Source organism: Aotus nancymaae, unplaced genomic scaffold, assembly GCF_030222135.1.
Source record: "Aotus nancymaae isolate 86718 unplaced genomic scaffold, 86718_ANA_hifiasm-v0.15.2.pri h1tg000004l, whole genome shotgun sequence".
In the NCBI taxonomy this organism is placed as follows: domain Eukaryota; kingdom Metazoa; phylum Chordata; class Mammalia; order Primates; family Aotidae; genus Aotus; species Aotus nancymaae.
The window spans coordinates 33,550,203-33,570,331 of record NW_026988415.1 but is presented as its reverse complement, the minus strand read 5'-3'; the positions used below and the strand labels follow the sequence as shown (position 1 = coordinate 33,570,331).

At 36.5% G+C, this 20,129-nt stretch overlaps 1 protein-coding gene across 2 annotated transcripts in view; it reads left to right on the top strand.

The window, feature by feature from the left end:
* The first annotated feature begins 11,007 nt into the window (after positions 1-11,007).
* The window catches only part of HTR2C (5-hydroxytryptamine receptor 2C), a 281,512-nt gene continuing 272,390 nt past the window's right edge, over positions 11,008-20,129 (top strand). Inside the window, exon 1 of one of the 2 annotated variants that reach the window (XM_012451777.2) lies at positions 11,008-11,063. The gene's annotated coding sequence lies outside the window, so the exon portion shown is untranslated. The remainder of the gene's footprint in view (positions 11,064-20,129) is intronic. The other variant, XM_012451778.2, reaches the window with a different exon arrangement.

The following is a 20,129-nucleotide window of genomic DNA, read 5'->3' as shown; positions in this document are numbered from 1 at the left end:
CAGTGGCTGGAGATCAAATATATGAGCTCTACATGAAGTATTTGGCAGAAAAAGGTTACTGTTAAATTCAGAGAAGATTCTAGGAGCACAGTAAATAGAAAAGAGATTGCATGGAATGAAAATACTGATACGAAAACTTCTTTATCCCAAAGCCCCAAGAAGAAATGTAAATTTGAATCAACCCTTTTGAATGCCGTTTTCACTATCGCCTAAACGTAGAGTGGCCAAATCTCTTTTTGACTGACTCACAGAGATTTTCGGATTGAAAAGACTTTTGTTCAACAACAAAAAAACCCCTCCGTGAGTCTGGAGTCATTCATATTCAGTTCTGTTGTTTTTATATCCTTAACTTAATAAAAATAAATAAATCAGCAAACAGGAGTTGAGTGCCTTTTGTGTGTTTAGCAATGGATTAGCTTAGTTGAATGATGCCAATAGAAATATGTAAGGTACCTTATATAGTTAGAAGTCATACGAATTACTTGTTATCAGCAAGCCCTTAGATGCCTGAATTACACCTTGGTTTATGTTACAAGTAAATAATCAGCTGTAGATAGACTTTTAGTTAAAATTAATAGTCTGAATGTCACATGACTGTTAGTTCTCAATGCCAAAATAGTCATCCATTTTTTCAGATTATTTTTAGGAATACCAGCAAAGTACTTTAGAATTCCTAAATGCATGGATGATGTTATGAAAGCAACAGCACATTAAATACTAAGCACTCTAAGAAAACAAGAAGAAATAAAGCATACTGATCACATTTGTAAGTGACTTAATATTGCCTATGTTTTAAAAATGAACAAATTAAGGCTTAGAGAGGGTTCCTGATTTGCTTCAGGTCATACAGCTAATTATTGGCAAAACTGCAGAGAGAACTTCAATTTCCTAACTCTGAAATCAGGTTCTTTTCCACCATGGTCCACTGCCTCTTGAAGGCTATGTAGCATATTAAATGAAAGCCTTTAAAAATTTGACTACATCATACTGTCCTTGAGAATCATGTCATGCTTAATAAATTCAAAATGAACAGAAAGTACATTTGCATTTTTGGCTTCAAAAATTAGAAAGTGAATACAAGTATGTGAATACTTTTAAAATTATGACTTTTATTCTTACTGACATATAGGTAGACGATATATATGTGTGTGTTATATAATATACATATATTTCACAGTGAGAAAGAAACACACAAAGACAAATAAGAGTATTTTTTGAAGTTTAAATTAGATGACTGACCAGTTGACAGGCCATGTGCTCTTATTTATGTTAGCCTTTATTTCTTAATTTATTTGAGCAACCGAAGTCTGAAAGATCTCAAGGCTGGATGCTTCCTTTCTATAAATTACATCTCTTAAAACGTACAAATGCAAGCATGAGTCACTAGCTACAGAATTCCAGCTTTAATCCATTATGTCATTTTTATAAGGAAACCAGTGACCTTCATGTGGTTTTTAAGGACAATTTCTCTGTGAACTACAGACTCTGTGAAAGATGAAGTCATAACACGAACAATCAAACAAGTTCAGTGGTATGATCTAAAAGTAAAAAATGAAGTGCATTTTATAGATTGAAGTCTGTTTACCTCTGTGATTATTTTTCCATGATTCACTTGCATGTGTGCTTTGCATATATTGTATTGATTTGAAATTAAATTGAAACATTCACATATGTTACAATCATATTTTAAATAGTTAACTTTCATTGAGGTGTGCACAAAGAAACAGTGATGAGAAGGAAAGTACATACCCCAAGATAATACTCAATGTATGTTTTGATTGGTAGTTTGGATTTTCTATTTACTCAAACTTCTGTCAGAAATTTTAAACTATAGTATTACTGAAATTGTTATTTACATATACCATTCCATCTAGTAAATATACAGCAGAATCTCTGAGATAGGAGAAAGTCTAAGAACGAAATCATGGACACTTCTAATGAAAAGGAAAGAGAAAGGGAAAGAACTAACAAATACTGAGCCCCGACCATATCCTACTCAGTGCATGTTGTAAAGTACATACATAATCTCATGTAATTCTCACAACTGTAAGAAAAAAGAAATGGAAACAGAGAGAGTTTAAGTCATGTGCCCAAACACACAGCTGATAAGGCATTGAGCCAAGATTCAAACTCAGGTCTGTCTAATTACAAAGGTTGTGTGTTCTTTTTCCATGGTACCTTGATTAACAGCCTTAAGGTTTAAAAATATGCCAAATACTCATGCCCAACAACATGCTCTCAGTATAACATTTACTTAGTCATTTACAATGTTTTTGAGGAACTAAATAGAAGACAAGTAAGGAGACATCAATCATATATCACCTTCTACAAATCAAGAATGTGTGTATTTTCAAATATCACAGTTTATTATTAGAGGTGAAGGAAGCTATTTACTAATAGAAATAAATATAGAAAAATTATGCAAAATGCTATGTAATATTAGTAATTGGCAATTAAATAGGAAAATAAAAGATGAATCACAATATTTAAAAAATATTTAAAATGTTTTAAAATATCACCTTAAGAATCACATTTACTAGGAAATAAAAGGCAGTTAAAACAACAGAGGAAATATTTTGACTGGATATTCCATGAAATTACTACTGTCTTTATACTTTTGCAGCATAATAAGTAATTGTATTTTAATCTAATTTCATATATAGTCATTTAATCTAATTTCATATATAAATAGTCATTTATTTCTTTTTCTTTTTTTTTTTTTTTTGAGATGGAATTTTGCTCTTCTCACCCAGGCTGGAGTGCAATGGTGCAATCTTGGCTCACCGCAACCTCCGCTGGTTCAAGTGATTCTCCTGCTTCAGCCTCCCAAGTAGCTGGGACTACAGGCGTGTGCCACATGCTCAGCTAATTTTTGTATTTTTAGTAGAGATGGGATTTCACCATGTTGGCCAGGATGGTCTTGATCTCCTGACCTCACGATCCACCCACCTTGGCCTCCCAAAGTGCTGAGATTACAGGAGTGTGCCACCATGCCTGGCAGTAGTCATATATTTCTATAATTTGACAAGTTCAAATCTAAACATGGCACTTGCATTTTAAATGGAAAGTTTAAATCCAATTTTTAAGATCCATTTTATGTATTCTTTAAAATGTTTTCTTCTGTCATATAACTTCAGATTGATAATATATTTTGTATTGATTTTTTTTCTGTAATTTTTACAGTAAAGCTTGTCATTTCAAGTTTAGTAAATATTACTAGTTTTGTTTGTTTGTTTGAGACGAAGTCTTGCTTTGTCACCAGGCTGGAGTGCAGTGGCGCAATCTCGGCTCACTGCAACCTTTGCCTCCTGGGTTCAAGTGATTCTTCCGCCTCAGCCTCCCGAGTAGCTGGGACTACAGGCGCGTGCCACCACACCTGGCTGATTTCTGTATTTTTAGTAGAGACGGGGTTTCATCATGGCCAGGATGGTCTCAATCTCTTGACCTCGTGATCCGCCCACCTCGGCCTCCCAAAGTGCTGGGATTACAGGCGTGAGCCACCAAGCCCCGGCCTACTAGTTTTTTTTTTTTAATAAAAATAAATCATACTAAACAAATCTACTGCTATAGATTTGTTAATATAGAGTATATTAAGAATCAGTTTCCAAATACTATTCAGAGCAAAAGCCTATAGAATATCCAGAATCTGTCAGTAGTTTTTTAAACTCGTTTCTGAATTCATTAGCTTTTAAACTCTTTATTTATTTATTTTTTTTTTTAAGAAAATCACTAGTGGTCTATATGCTGGTACAATTTAAGCAAGAAGAGAGTTGAGAGGAAGAGATAGGCTTGCAAATCAAGGTACAGAATTGCCCAAAATAACTTTTAATTAATATCAACTGTGAGTAGAGAAGTTAAAATGAAATATCAAACACAATGTTTGCCCATGATAAAGAAGGTATGGAGTTTCTTCTTCTTGGCCATTTATTGGATACTTCCAGACTTTACGTTTTCCTCACCAAAGAAGTCACTAGGACCCATGGTACAACGTTAAGATCAATGATGAAAAAGAGTCATCCTTAACGGGAGAGTTTGCATCATTCTGATTATACACAAACATTGATTAATTGCTGATGTGAAAAGGGTCAAGATAAAAATTGATCTTTGAATGTATCTTATTCAATATTTTAATACTTCATAATGCTTCAGTCGTTTGCCATATGTCATAGCTTTAATTTTTCTTTTTTTCTTTTTAATGTCCTGCTCCAGCTTCCACATCACTATAAAATGTTAATGCATTTTTCATACATGTGTAGAACATCAGATTTTAGGATTATTATTAAATCTGAGACGGGGCACAGTGGCTCACACCTGTAATCCCAGCACTTTGGGAGACCGAGGCAGGCGGATCACCTGAGGTCAGGAGTTCAAGACCAGTCTGGCCAACATGGTGAAATCCCGTCTCTACTAAAAATACAAAAATTAGCCGGGCATGGTGGTGCGTGCCTGTAATTCCAGCTACTCAAGAGGCTGAGGCAGGAGAATCTCTGGAACCCAGGAGGCAGAGGCTGCAGCAAGCCAAGATGATGCCACTGCAATCCAACCTGGGCAACAAAATGAGACTCCGTCTCAAAAAAAAAAAAATCTGGCCTTTCATGAATCTTACATGTTTAAAATGTTTACACTTTTATTATGTAAAATTAATATATTCCCCGAATTGATTTTATAACAATACAATCAGACCCTTTCACAAAGGGTGCCTTTTCATAACTCTCTGTTTCATTAAAGTTGAGGTTTTTTTTTTTTTTTTTTTTTTTGAGACGGAGTTTCGCTCTTGTTACCCAGGCTGGAGTGCAATGGCGCGATCTCGGCTCACCGCAACCTCCGCCTCCTGGGTTCAGGCAATTCTCCTGCCTCAGCCTCCTGAGTAGCTGGGATTACAGGCACGCACCACCATGCCCAGCTAATTTTTTGTATTAGTAGACACGGGGTTTCACCATGTTGACCAGGATGGTCTCGATCTCTTGACCTCGTGATCCACCCGCCTCGGCCTCCCAAAGTGCTAGGATTACAGGCTTGAGCCACCGTGCCCGGCCACTAAAGTTGAGGTTTAATAAGATCCTGTGTTCTCATATTTAAAAATCTATCTTTTGAAGATCAGCTTTTTTTTTTCTTTTTTTTGAGATGGAGTCTTGCTTTCTCGCCCAGGCTGGAGTGCAGTGGTGCGATCTTGGCTCACTGCAATCTCCACCTCCCAGGTTCAAGCAATGCTCTGCGTTCGCCTCCTGAGTAGCTGAAATTACAGGAACCCACCACCACACCCAGCTAATTTTTGTATTTTTAGTAGAGATGCGGTTTCACCATGTTGGCCAGGCTGGTCTTGAACTCCTGACCTCGTGATCCACCCTCCTCAGCCTCCCTAAGTGCTGGGGTTGCAGGTGTGAGCCACTGTGCCTGGCGAGATCTGCTTTTTCATTTGAAGTAATGGCTTTAACCCCAAATCACTTTTAAAAGTTTCATATACTATCCAATTTGCCCTTTTTAATATGTAGAATTCAGTGGTTTTTAGTATACTCAGAGTTGTATAATCATCATCACAAGTTAGAATATTTCCATGACCCCCAAAAGAAACCCTATACCCATTTACAATCACCCCTCATACTTCTTCAACTCCCAGCACTAAGAAACCAGAAATCCTCTTTTTGTCTCTGTAGATTTGCTTATTCTGAGAACCTACAAACTTTGAACAGATGTACTTGCTGGGAATATCAGAGAAGTTGTTTGAGATTAAGAAGGATTGGCAAACAAAATAAAATTTGTGGTTAGGTTTAGGCAATAGGGTTTTGATTTATTTGGCTAAGTCCTTAATTTTTTCACACTTCAGAAATGAAAGCAATAAAATTTTGTGTCTGAGCTTCTGTCATCCTTACTTTGGCTATTCAATTTCATTTTAGCATTGCAAAATCAATAAAAAGGAAGTCATCCTCTAAGTATTCTTCTTCACAATAAATTGATTCAGAAAAGCTAAGTTTCAAACTCAGGAAAGTTAAATTTCTGGTCCATTTCTTTCATTTTTTTTTTCTCATTCCATCCAATCAAGATTTGCCGAACCATACTACCCTTTCCAAAGAAGAGGCATTTACCTCAAAAAACTTTTGTGTACATGCTATTTGCAGTTGAATGTCATAAGCAGTTGACTGAAGTGTGCCATCTATTTCTTTTCTAAATCTCTGATATGGAAGACACTTCTTTAAAATTACACTTATTTAGAGGACTTTTATGAAATAAAATTGCCTGTCATTCTAACTGGCTCTGAATACTTCTCTTGCAATAGTAGGAACTTTCGCTGGTATGCATTTTGGCCACCAACATCACTAATAAAAAAAAGTTAATAAAATTTGAATACAGAAACTGGGATTTTCTACATAAAATCTGATCTTTCATTAGTATTTAATATACTTCCCATTAAAACAATAAATCTGATATGTATTCTTTAATATACTTCCCATTAAAGAATAACTCTCATAAAACCTAATAAAATATGAAAATAGATCCTATTAGTTACATCCTCAAATACATATTTTAATATTTTTCTGAAATATATAGGCTCTTTACACACTAGAACATAATTGCTTTTGTTATCTGCGATGTGCTAAATGCAAGGTAATGGGCAATGCACCATTTTGTATTAAAAAGATTTCTCCTGTAGTTTTTTTCTGTTGTAATTACTCTTTTGGTTGACCACATTAGGTTGAAGTTCCAATCATTGTTCCAAGTATCCACATCATTGCTCTATTTGACATGACACGGTAAGTTTAAAAGATAGTATCCTGTTAGACAAAGATTGAAGTTTTAAATAATACATGATAACTTGAAGAGAAAGTTAAGAAAATTTAAATTAATAAATTAAGAGGGTCAGGCGTGGTGGCTCATGCCTGTAATCCCAGCACTTTGGGAGGCCAAGGCGGGTGGATCACCCGAGGTCAGGAGACAGAGACCATCCTGGCTAACACAGTGAAACCCCGAACTAAAAATACAAAAAATTAGCTGGGTGTGGTGACACGCACTTGTAGTCCCAGCTGCTTGGGAGGCTGAGGCAGGAGAATCGCTTGAACCTGGGAAGCGGAAGTCGCAATGAGCCAAGATTGCACCACTGCACTCCAGTCTGGGCAACAGAGCGAGACTCTGTATCAAAAAATAATAAAAATAAAAAATAAATTAAGAGGATGAGGCAAGGGGATATGTATGCTTTAAATAGTCTATAAATAAGACTCAGTGAAAGAAGAAGAATTAGTTTGAACAAAGAAAGCATGGAAGATACAAAAAAGGAGCAGAGCATACTGTATGGTTCCATTTACATGAACTTCCATAACTGGCAAAAATAATCTACAGTGATAGAAGTCAAAAATTAGTTTCCTGGAGCTTGGAAGGTGTTGACTACAAAGAAGCAGGATGATGGAAATGTTTTATGTTTTCATCAGAGTGGCAATTACACAGGTGTAAACATTCATCAGAACTGGTCAAACTCTACATTTAAAATATGTACATATTATTATATGTAAATTATATTCCTTAAGGTAGATTCCTTAAAGAGCCACAGTAGGCAGTAAAGGGTACTATTCAGTCCCTCTGTGGTCCTGTTTTAATCCTGAATGAAAGACAACCCCCTTCTTTTTAAATGAGCATGAACATCCATGAATATCGAAAAGGGTGCATTAAGCTCTTTGTAATGCCTGCATTTCCTCATCCTACTCAGGATTGACTACTGGCATTTTAATGCACAGTAATGTAGGTATTTCTTTGACAGACATTCCACTTTAAATACCTATGTTTTCCGTATTATTTCAACTGAAGGAGAAATAAGGCAGCAAAATTATCCATTAAATCTTCACAGGGTTCTTATGACTTTTAAAGAATAATTTTGAATTGAAACTACTATTTTATAGCATCTTTTCTCAGGGTAGGCTGAAAACAAAATAACAATAATTTCTGTAGGAAAAGTAGGATAAATCTTCCTTGAATAATCACAAAATTACACTTAATGTCACTTCATAAATCAGTTATAAATAGTATCAGAGGTAATAGGAATGCATATGTGAAATTTAAAAGTATTCCATGCGCGATTTTTGTGGAATGGAATGGCATGGTGTTTGGACAAATATGTAGAGCAAGGTTTTGGTCAGGCACATCTATGTTTTCTATCTAGAGTCACTCGCCTCCAAAAAGAAAAAAATCAGTCACTGTGGAAATTTTAAAAATGATACTTTGGTAAGAGGGAGAGAAATTTGAAATAACAGGACATTAATAATAAAATAAATCTCAAATTTACATATAATTAGCTGAGAGAAAAAATAGGAAAGGAGAGGGTATGATAGATGCAAAATGTTAATATAAAGAATGTTGTAATCAGGAGGAAGGGAAGAAGCAAGTGAGGCTAAAACGAGAGACCAAAATTGAGAAAAAATTTGATTTCACTCAAAGTTCTTCATACTTTTGCAAAATTAATTAAAATTGTAGAAATCAACACTAAAACGTTAGACCTCAGAAAACATTTTCAGTTGATAGTTCTTGGAGAAATTTTTTTAAAGAATATCTGATTGAATAATTTTTAGTGACGGAGCACCAATGTTTTATTGAAAAATGTCCCGATCCTCCTCAAAAGGGGAAAAAACATAAATCCTTCATGAATAAATGGCATAATTACAATCACAGTTCACATTGTTCTGACTGCAATAGTCATAATTCACCACTAGGGGGCTGTAATTCCGTTCTTAGCAGTTCTCGGTCCACAACCTTTTCCTTCCTTCCCAGGGTACTTGAACAGTTAAGTTAGGTAAAATTAAGTGGGAGCTGCGACGGGTATAACAGATCATTAACGTGTATTGAGATGATCTCATGCGTTTATGCAATATAATGTATAATTCTTACTGAATAGAATAATACCTCGGTCACCAGCTTCTCCACCAAGCATGGTGTCTCATCATTGCTCCAAGATTGCTATTAATTTTGTGCCTCTGCCTCTTCAAACAAATTAGGTAGAACCAGTTTTATCTCCCTTTTTCCCAGGAAATTATTTTTATTTACTATAAGTCTTCTACTGTTTCATGAAAATTGAAGGTTACTGTGATCACGTGTTCTTGCACAGTCATTTCAATAAATCTTTGCACTATTTGGAGCTGTAAGAGAGGCAAAAAAAATGTTGGTTCAAATTTATAAATACTAAATGTATTTTCTGAAATGTAGATTAAAACAGCAAAGTTTTAATCCAAGTTATTTTTCACTTATTTGAAGTTAGAACTATTTTTTACTTTCATAAGGAATGAAAAATACAATTTTTTGGTATAGTACTTTGTATCTTGCATGATGTAAGGGGTAGTCACATTAAATTATTTAAATGTGGCTTTAACATTTATCAAATATTTTATGTTATACTTCAAATATGTTAACTTATGTTGGTAAGTTTGTAAGCTAATGAAATATTTTAATATCCTCAATATAATAATTAACATTTCCTATGTATTTCTCATAACTTTAATGATCTTTGCATCACTCCATTTTACTTACTTGGCTGAGTGCAAGAGTCATCTTTATATTTTTAAAAATAATCCCTGTATTTAAAAGTTTTTTTGGTCATGTATTACATGTTTTGGGAAATTTTTGATGCTTAAAATGTGTCAAATGTTAACGTCCTTGTACCAAATTTATTTGTCCTACTGCAAAAATACAGCTGGCTAATAATTTGTTTCAGTCTTGTTTTTGCATTTCAGAATAAATATTGGCAACTGATGGTCTTACAAAAATTGATACAGAAATGGTGATTTTCAAATGTTGTTTCCCCTTCCAGGGTCTAGTATTGCTTTAGTACCTATTGATGAAATACTATTTACTCCTGCTCTGTAATTGTTCTATGTGAAATGTTTCAACTTGACGTTTGACTTAGAATTTTGCTGATTCATTTGGAATTCTTAGCTAATGTTTAATTTCCTCTTTAGCAGAAGGACGAACACTGACATACCTCCTACAGGAATGGGGTCTCGATCCAGAACCCAAGAGAGGGTTCTTGGATCTCCCGAAAGAAATAATTCAGGGCGAGTCTGTAAAGTGAAAGCAAGGTTATTAGGAAGTAAAGGAATAAAAGAATAGTTTCTCCATAGACCGAACAGCCCTGAGGGCTGCTTTTTTTTTTTTTTTTTTTTTTGAGACCAAGTCTTGCTCTGTCACCCAGGCTGGAGTGCAGTGGTACAGTCTCGGCTCACTGCAACTTCCATCCCCCTGGTTGAAGCAATTCTCCCTGCCTCAGCCTCCCGAGTAGCTGGGATAACAGGCACCTGCCACTACACCAAGCTAACTTTTGTATTTTTTAGTAGGGATGGGGTTTCACGATGTTGGCTAGGCTGATCTTGAGCTCCTGACCTCAAGTTATCCAGCCGCCTCGGACTCCCAAAGTGCTGGGACTACAGGTGTGAGCCACAGCACACAACCCTGGTTGCCCATTTTTATGGTTATTTGTTGATGATACGCTAAACGAGAGTCAGATTATTCACGCCTCCCCTTTTTAGACCATGTAAACTAACTTCCTGTTGTTGCCATGGCATTTGTAAACTGTCATGGCGCTGGTGGGAGTATAGCAGTGAGGACTACCAGAGGTCACTCTCATGGCCATCTTGGTTTTGGTGAGTTTTAGCTGGCTTCTTTACTGCAACCTGTTTTATCAACAAGGTCTTTATGATCTGTATCTTGTGCTGACCTCCTATCTCATCCTGTGACTTAGAATGCCTCAACTTTCTGGTAATGCAGCCCAGTAGGTCTCAGCCTCATTTTACCCAGATCCTATTCACAATGGAGTTGCTCTGGTTCAAACGCCTCTGACATACCTGCTGTACTAATCTTTTGTTGTTTTAAATTCATTTTATATAAATTAAACTTCTTTCTTCTGAAGCTTATAGGCATCAGCCTTACTAATTTTCAGTCATTCATTATATGTGAATAGTATATGTACTCTGCATAGCACCTTACTTATGGAGTTCTTACTGTATTTTTCTCAATGTTTGCTTTTAGGGTTATCAGCCAACACCCGCGAGCATCTATAACAGGCCAAGCAACGCCATCCTTTGAAAACAACTGTAAGTATACACAAAAGTGTGCCTTGAGATTCTTATTTTGAAATAATGTTCAACTATTATATTTAGGTGATTCTTATTATTTTGCTAGTGTAGACCTACGCCTGAACTAGTAAAACATATGCCATTAAGGGCCTAACATGTTTGAAAAAGAATATTATGTAATTGGTAAACAGCATTTTAATGCAACCTGAAAAAAAAACCTCAGCTTATTTATTACTAAGTAATGTGTGATGTAGACCCCCTTACTAAACTGTTAACTACCATCCCGGATTTATAGTAAATAAGTATAAAATACAATAGTATAAATTGGGACAATTAGGTTAGTAAAGACAAAATTAAAAAATTCGATTTTCTCCTTCAGTGACAAACTTTTTTTTTTTGAGGTGGAGTCTCTCTCTGTTGCCCAGGCTGGAGTGCAGTGGTGCGATCTCGGCTCACTGCAACCTTCGCCTCCTGGGTTCAATCTATTCTCCTGCCTCAGCCTCCCAGGTAGCCAGGATTACAGGTGCATGCCACCACACCCAGCTACTTTTTGTATTTTTAGTAGAGACAGGGTTTCACCATGTTGGCCAGTCTGATCTCGAACTCCTGACCTGAGGTGATCTGCCCACCTTGGCCTCCCAAAGTGCTGGGATTACAGGCATGAGCCATCACGCCTGGCCTACTTTCAGTGGCAAACTCTTATATCCATGATTGTGGGTGTAGGAAATCTAGCTATTGTTTCCTATGATAAATTTGAGAAAACATAGATCTTCAAAATACTCTCAATAATCGCACATAAAAATCTCAGGAGTAGAGGAAGGGAGCAGAGAATTGTGTTTCTCAAAAGGGGGTATCAGTTATAAATGCTGAAAAACACGGATCCAGATAATGGAACACTCCACATTCTACAGCTGTCCAGAGCATGATTATTTGATTGGGTAAATATATTACAAGTTAAACAAGGTAGATTTAAATTGGATTCCTTATTTTAGACTCCAGACGGCACAGGGAATTCTCAGTTAAATTTCTGATTGTTCTCATAATCATATACAAATATTTAATACCACAAAATGTTTTTAGAATGATAGTTTTGGAGGAAGAACTGATACGATGGTATAGACTAACTCATTTTTGGCAGTAAAATTTTAACAGAAATTTTTAGTATAACATTAATATATATGCATTATATAAAAGAAGTGAAAAGTCGAAGTCTATCAAAATTTGAGAGAGGATAGGGATGGAATAAGGTTGGGAATGTCTGCTGCACACATTATTAATGATCAAAAAATAAAAAAAGCAAGAAAACAGTGATTTTACATCAAGACAGTTGCATCAAAATGGCTGCATTAAAATGTAACCTCTTTCAGAATAGCCAATATCAAATTGTTATGTTTTATTTAACTGCTCACCATTTAAGATGATGGCAATGGTGACTTTCTTTGTTTAATATGTATTGAAAAGAGTTCCTGATGCTCTCAACAGCTTTCCAGAGGGGGAGAAAAAATTTAAAAAAATAAAAATATTATAAGCGACATTCAAAAAGTATAAAATGTAAGATTTTAAAGAATCCCCACAGCTGTCCTGAAAGCACACAGGAAGTCACTCATTCTAAGTGTTTGTGAAGATCCAAGTTTGCTTGCAGATGTTTTCACTGCGTTGGTGAAATAGGTTAACCTGGACATGCAGGTAAGTTTCTACTCTGAGGCTTCAAACAATATTCACACAAGACTCTCTCATATATATCATTGGCATGGTAAGCCTTGTCTGGTAATGAAGACCAAGGTCAGCCTTACTAGAATGTGAAGTTAGCTAATTTCATCTTTATTGTCTTCCGTTCAATGCTATTCTGTCCTTACCACGTTGTTTTTTTTACCTCTATGTGCCAGATATTCACAACTCCATAGCGAGTACTCCTTGCTTCTCTCCCAGGCCTGTGCACCCCTCTTAGTATACACACCTGTTGACACTTTGCTCTTATCCAGCTATTAATTAGAGAAGATTTGATACACAAATTCATCCTAATGTGGCAATACCTTACAAGTCCTACCCCACCTAGAGGGAGGGATAGTTTAACATGTGGTTCCCAAAACTGAATCCCTTGATGAGCTGAAGGGGAAAATATGCCTCAAATCTCATCAAGTAGGTATGTAAGGCCTTTGCTTACTTCGCTTTTCTGTAAGGCTGCCTTTGTCAGGGTATATCAGTGACATGAAAAAGATATGTACAATATATTTATTATAGAAGGCTGGAGCATGGTTATTTATTGTAAATAATGTTGGTGTTGTTAAATATATTAATTCTTACTGTAAATAGAAGAGTAACAAGAGTTTTATGAAAATATGTATACATCCATAGCCTGATATTCTTTGGGCTTTTGATATGCAGGTCCTTGGTGATTTCTGTGGCTATTTTATTTTTGTTTTCTGAGATGGAGTCTCGTTCTGTCACCCAGGCTGGCGCGCAGTGGCACAATCTTGACTCACTGCAACCTCTGCCTGCTGGATTCAAGTGATTCTCCTGCCTCAGCCTCCCAGGTAGCTGGGATTACAGGTGCCTGCCACCACGCCCAGCTAATTTTTGTGTTTTTAGTGGAGACAGGGTTTCACCATGTTGGTCAGGCTGGTCTTGAACTCCTAACCTCAAGTGATCCAACAGCCTCGGCCTCCTAAATTGTTGGGATTACAGGATAAGCCACCACGCCCAGTCATCTGTGGCTATTTTAAGCTATATAATCCAATAAAATTTTTTTTTTTTGAGATGGAGTCTCACTCTGTTGCCAGGCTGGAGTGAAATGGCGCAATCTCGGTTCACTACAACCTCTCACTCCCTGATTCAAGCGATTCTCCTGCCTCAGCCTCCCGAGTAGCTGTCATTACAGGCATGTGCCATCATGCCCAGCTAATTTTTGTATTTTTAGTAGAGACGGGGTTTCACCATGTTGGCCAAGATGGTCTCGATCTCCTGACCTTGTGATCCACCGGCCTCAGCCTCCCAAAGTGCTGAGATTACAGGAATGAGCTACCTCACCCAGCCTCAATAAATCTTTTTTTTTTTTTTTTTTTTTTTTTTTTGAGACGGAGTCTCGCTCTTGTTACCCAGGCTGGAGTGCAATGGCGCGATCTCGGCTCACCGCAACCTCCGCCTCCTGGGTTCAGGCAATTCTCCTGCCTCAGCCTCCTGAGTAGCTGGGATTACAGGCACGCGCCACCATGCCCAGCTAATTTTTTTGTATTTTTAGTAGAGACGGGGTTTCACCATGTTGACCAGGATGGTCTCAATCTCTTGACCTCGTGATCCACCCGCCTCGGCCTCCCAAAGTGCTGGGATTACAGGCTTGAGCCACCGTGCCCGGCCAATAAATCTTAAAAAAGAAATTTGTCCCTACTATCATTTGAACTTAGTAATACATTCCTTAAAGGCTTACTTATGCTACCTATGCTACTGTGATATATATGTATATATATATTTATATCACAGTCAAAGTAACAATTTAGGTAATATATTCAATGTCTCCTGTGATCAGTTGGACAACTGTGCTCCTCCTGAGTTGGATAAGGTTTGTAATATCAGTAAGTATCAAAGGTAAACATTATTTATTTCTGTAAAACCATGTCAACATTTCAAGCTTTTCACAGAAAAGGTTAATGTAATGAAGAAATAAAACACGTAAAACACATCCATTCGTTCTACATTGTTATACTTGTCACTCTCTTGACACATTAACAATTTAAGAATTTTTATCTTTCGGTTATGTGGTCTTGTGTTACTACAAATCAATGCAAGTTTAATTAACAGAATCTGTTTTCAATATGAGTTATTTGATATAGAACTGAGTATCTATTGCAAAGTTCTTTACTTTAGGTTATCAAATTACTTTAAGAAAAACATAAATAAGCTGGGCATCGTGGCTCATGCCTGTAATCCCAGCAGTTTGAAAGGCCAAGGTGAGAGGATTGCATGAGCCCAGGAGTTTGTGACCAGTCTGGGCAATATAGTGAGACTCTGTGCACATAAAATTTTAAAATTAGCCAGGCATGATGGTGCAAACCTCCAGTTCTAGCTATTTAGGTGGTTGAAGTGGGAGGCTTGCTTGAGCCCAGGTAGTCAAGGCTGCAGTGAGCTGTGATCACACCACTACATTCTACCCTGGGTGACAAAGCAAGACTCTGTCCCCCCCCCAAAAAACAACAAGCACAAAGAAGAAAGAAAAGCAGAAATACAGAAATAGACCACAACAAATAGCAAATATTGCTTACATTGATAGACAATTCCATCATTTCACTTGCAATTTATTGTAGTTATTTGTTTTATTCACAAATATTTTAATTTTACATCTTTAATTTAAAAATGAAATATATTTTATTACTTACCAGCTCTTAATCTGGTTGATGTAAATAATATATAATCAAATGCCTGTATCAACAAGTCAAACATGTTCTGTAAATACATACACCTGCTATGTACCCACAAAAATTAAAAATTAAAAAACAACTTATGAAAGGAGCAGAGAATTGAGTGTGTTAAGTAACAGTAATTTATTCTATGTACAGTACATGTATTTTATATCACTTGAACTAACATGGTGTCTTGCACATAATATACATTCAATAATGTATTCAATAATTCGTTTAATAATAGCTATCAGAAAAACTGTATCATGAAAAAATAAAAATAATAGCTTTCAATATTATCATGATAAAATAACAACATTTCTAGAAGAGAGGTACTGATCAGGAGTGCATTTTAGTAAATGAGCATACACATTTAAAGCACAGGAAAACCTGAGCTGTATAAGATATTTCCACATTCTGTGCAGTTTTTGCTTTTGTTAGTCAAAAACTTAAGTGATCCTTTATAATTATCAGTTCAAATCAAAACACATGGGATTAACTAAGTACTTAAAGAACTGATCATTGTATTTTATAACCTAACTTAGCCAACTGATAGCTTTTAAGATTATCTGCCACACATATTTTTCACTCAATAGTCTGTGCCAAAACTCAACAAGACTAACAACATAGTTTTGCATGCATCCTTTCTAAGATACTGCAAATTTTGTGAAATAAGTGAAAGTTACTTTGTTTTGGAAATGGAAGTAGCCAAACAGTACCAATGTAGTTTCAAAGTTACATGTTCATCCATATCAGATAATAAGAGTAAAATAATTTTATATGTATGTTTTCTGGTTTTCAACGTATGTCTTTCAAAAATCTGACTACTTTTAAAAATTATACATTTTCAAAATGTTACTATCTTCTTAAATATAAAATATAGGTATAACTTAAGTAACTGTACCAAGTAAATTAATCATGTCCTATGAGGATATTATGATTAAAGACTTTATAACACAAGAATATTGATTTTTATTTCACTGTTTGAAAATGTGGGCCGGGCGCGGTGGCTCAAGCCTGTAATCCCAGCACTTTGGGAGGCCGAGGCGGGTAGATCACGAGGTCAAGAGATCGAGACCATCCTGCTCAACATGGTGAAACCCCGTCTCTACTAATACAAAAAATTAGCTGGGCATGGTGGCGCGTGCCTGTAATCCCAGCTACTCAGGAGGCTGAGGCAGGAGAATTGCCTGAACCCAGGAGGCGGAGGTTGCGGTGAGCCGAGATCGCGCCATTGCACTCCAGCCTGGGTAACAAGTGTGAAACTCTGTCTCAAAAAAAAAAAAAAAAAATGTGTATTAGTCTTAGCTTTCGTACATATGACTGTAATTTAAAAGTAGCATAGATCTTTCAAATAAAATACAGACATTTTAATGGTGCGGAAGCTTTTATGTGCTGTGTGAAGTGACTATTTGCATATTACATCATGTTTCAATTGCATTTTGCTCTTATTAAAAATGATTTTGCCTCCAGCAAAGTAGTACAATGTGTACGTAAAATTTCTAACAATTGCTTTTAGAGATAACCACTGTGTAGATCTAAGTACAGTTGTCCACTTAGTTCTCTCATAACAAGTCTTTAGAGATACTGATAAACTAATACTAAAGTGATAATAAAGATACTATCAAAATATGAAAATCAAATCATATATGTGTGGTATATCCACTAAATATATACATAAATTAATCTTATAATTATTTGCGCTTCCATTGAGTATTCTCAGTGACTTCATAGGGTTTTAATTGTGTAAGAGAGTACTCTCAATGTGTTGCAAGTTTCTTAGCATGGCAGGGAACTGCATTGTTATTTAGATAGCAGGATTAACAAGAAACTGAGTCATCCTTGAAAGGCTACCTCTCCCTTATCCCCCATAACAAATTTATTACTAACTGCAGTCAGTTTTCATTCCTAAATATCTTCACTCCATTTCTACAAACATCATACCTGTTTGGCTTTCCATCATCTCTTCAGTACTGGAATAACTTTCTAACTAGTTCTCCCAATTACACGTTTGCACTCCTAAATCCATTCTCCCAATTCTTATTGCTCCTAGGAAAAATGCCAAAATCTTTATAACGGTTTATAAAAGAGAACCTGATCTGACTCCTGCCTCCCTTTTCAGTATCGTATATTCCCTCACCCTGCTCATGAATAGTTCGGCTCCACTGATCTACTTTCAGTTCCTTGAGCACATGCTCTCTCTGATCACAGGGCCTTGCTAGAAATTGTGCCTTCTGTTGGGAATATTACCTTGCATTCCCTATCTCTCCTAATACATCAACAGTTACACCATAACTCCTATATAAGCCTTCAAAGCATAAGCTCAAAGGCATTTTTTTTCTGGGAACAAGGAAGACTTCCTGCCCACCTTACCCCCTAACACAAGGTGAGCATTCTGTTATATACCCTAATAGATAACACCATGAACCTTCCATCATAGCACTTATTACAGTTGAGATATATATATATATATATATACATATACATATACATACATTTTTTTTTCCTGAGTTAGAGTCTTGCACTGTCACCTAGGCTGGAGTGCAATGGCATGATCTTGGCTCACTGCAACCTCCGCCTCCTGGGTTCAAGCGATTCTTCTGCCTCAGCCTCCTGAGTAGCCGGGGTTGCAAGCACCTGCCACCATGCCTGGCTAATTTTTTTGAATTTTTAGTAGAGACAGGTTTCACTATGTTGGCCAGGCTGATCTCGAACTCCTGACCTCATGATCCACCCACCTCGGCCTCCAAAGTGCTGGGATTACAGGTGTGAGCCACAGAGCCTGGCCTACAATTTATAATTATACATTTATTTTTGTGATTCCTATCTCCTCCACTAGATGTTAACTCCATGAGATCAGGGACAATATTTGCTTTTTCTCAGTATTGTATTCTTAGAATCTAACACACTACCAAGGATATACCAATGATTTTTAAATATTTGTTGACTGGATAACTGAATAAACAAATAGGCATTAACTATGAAAAAGTCATTTTTGTAATTTTTGGTGATAGTTGGTCTGTGGCTGTTCAATTGCAGAGGATATTTTTCTACCTTCCCCCCAGTGGCAGCCGTAAATATTGCAGCCTGGTGAAAAATGAGAAGTCTCAGTAACTAAGACCTCAACAAAGGGTTGCAGATGTGAGCTATCAACTCATAACTGACAGCAGTAAAAGTACTGCTATGATTTTAAATGTAATATTAGCAATACAAGCAGATGAAACTTATGAATGCCCAACACCACATTTGCATTATTGAGCAGTCCAGAAAAAAATTTTGAATAAGTTTTTCTTGCCCTGTTTCATGCAGCAAGAGGTTCATGTTCACATTTTGCGATATCAGAAAATCAAATCATATTACCGCTATGCTTTATTAAATGAGCAAACTCAAATATTTGTCAAATGAGTTATAGCATAATTTTTAAAGTTTTAAGATTGTTGCTAATAGGGCTTACACTTCACACTATGTGTGTGTGTGTGTGTGTGTGTGTGTATGCCTAAATGTAATATAGTATGAATATATTGCCTGAATATATGACTATATGGAATATAGATATCGAATATATATGAATATAGTTAAAATATGGTGTTAGTAAATGAATACCTTGTTCAGTGATATAATTCTTAGTTCATATGTTCTCCCGGCTAAGCTTTCCTATTTCTGCTTTAATATTACATTATACTTTATATGTATTACACGGAATTGCACTTGGCTATTTTGCAATGACCCAAGTTTGCGTTAAATTCCACATATCTACCATAACTCATACATTTTATTATCCTGGCCATGTTTCCATTTTTTCATCTGCTAAAAGATTGATGATTTTAAGACAGCATAATGAGTGCTAGACTAGTACAGCCGGTCTGGGGAGAAATCTGAGTTGTGGATTTTTTTTTTTTTTTTTTGGCGGAGGAATCTTGCTCTGTCGCCCAGGCTGGAGTGCAGTGGCACGATCTTGGCCTCATTGCAACCTCTGCCTCCCAGGTTCAGGCGGTTCTCCTGCCTCAACCTCCCAAGTCGCTGGGACTATAGGCATGAGCCATCATGCCCAACTAAGTTTTGTATTTTTAGTAGAGACGAGTTTTCACCATGTTGGCTAGGCTCTTCTCAAACTCCTGACCTCAAGTGATCCACCTGTCTCGGCTTCCCAAAGTGCTGGAACTACAGGCATAAGCCATGGCGTCCAGCCTGAGATTCTGCATTTTTAACAAGCTCCCAGCTGTCTATGTACTACACTTGGAGTCACAAGGTAATGAATCAGGGGATGAGAAACTTTTGGAAAGAGCTAGCTGGTAAATATTTTGGATATAGGAACCATGTGGGTTCTGTCGGAACTACTCAGTTCTGCCATTGTAGCTTGAAGTCAGCCACAGACAACTTGTGAGTGAGTGGGGCTGGGTTCCAATTAAATTTTATGAACACTGAAATTTGAATTTCCTACAATTTTCCTGTATCATGATATATTATTTATCTTTTGATATTTTTCTCAACTGTATAAAAACATATACATCATTCTTAGCTTGTAGGCCATACAAAAAACAGTCTGTTGTTTGCCAACCACCCTGCTATGGCATAAGATGCCAATGGATAACTGTTGTAGAAGCTGGAGGGGAGGTAGAATGTGACAGAATAGGCTTTGAAGAAAGGACTACAGTTGAGCTAGGATGTGAAGAAGGAAGGCTTTTTATGGGCA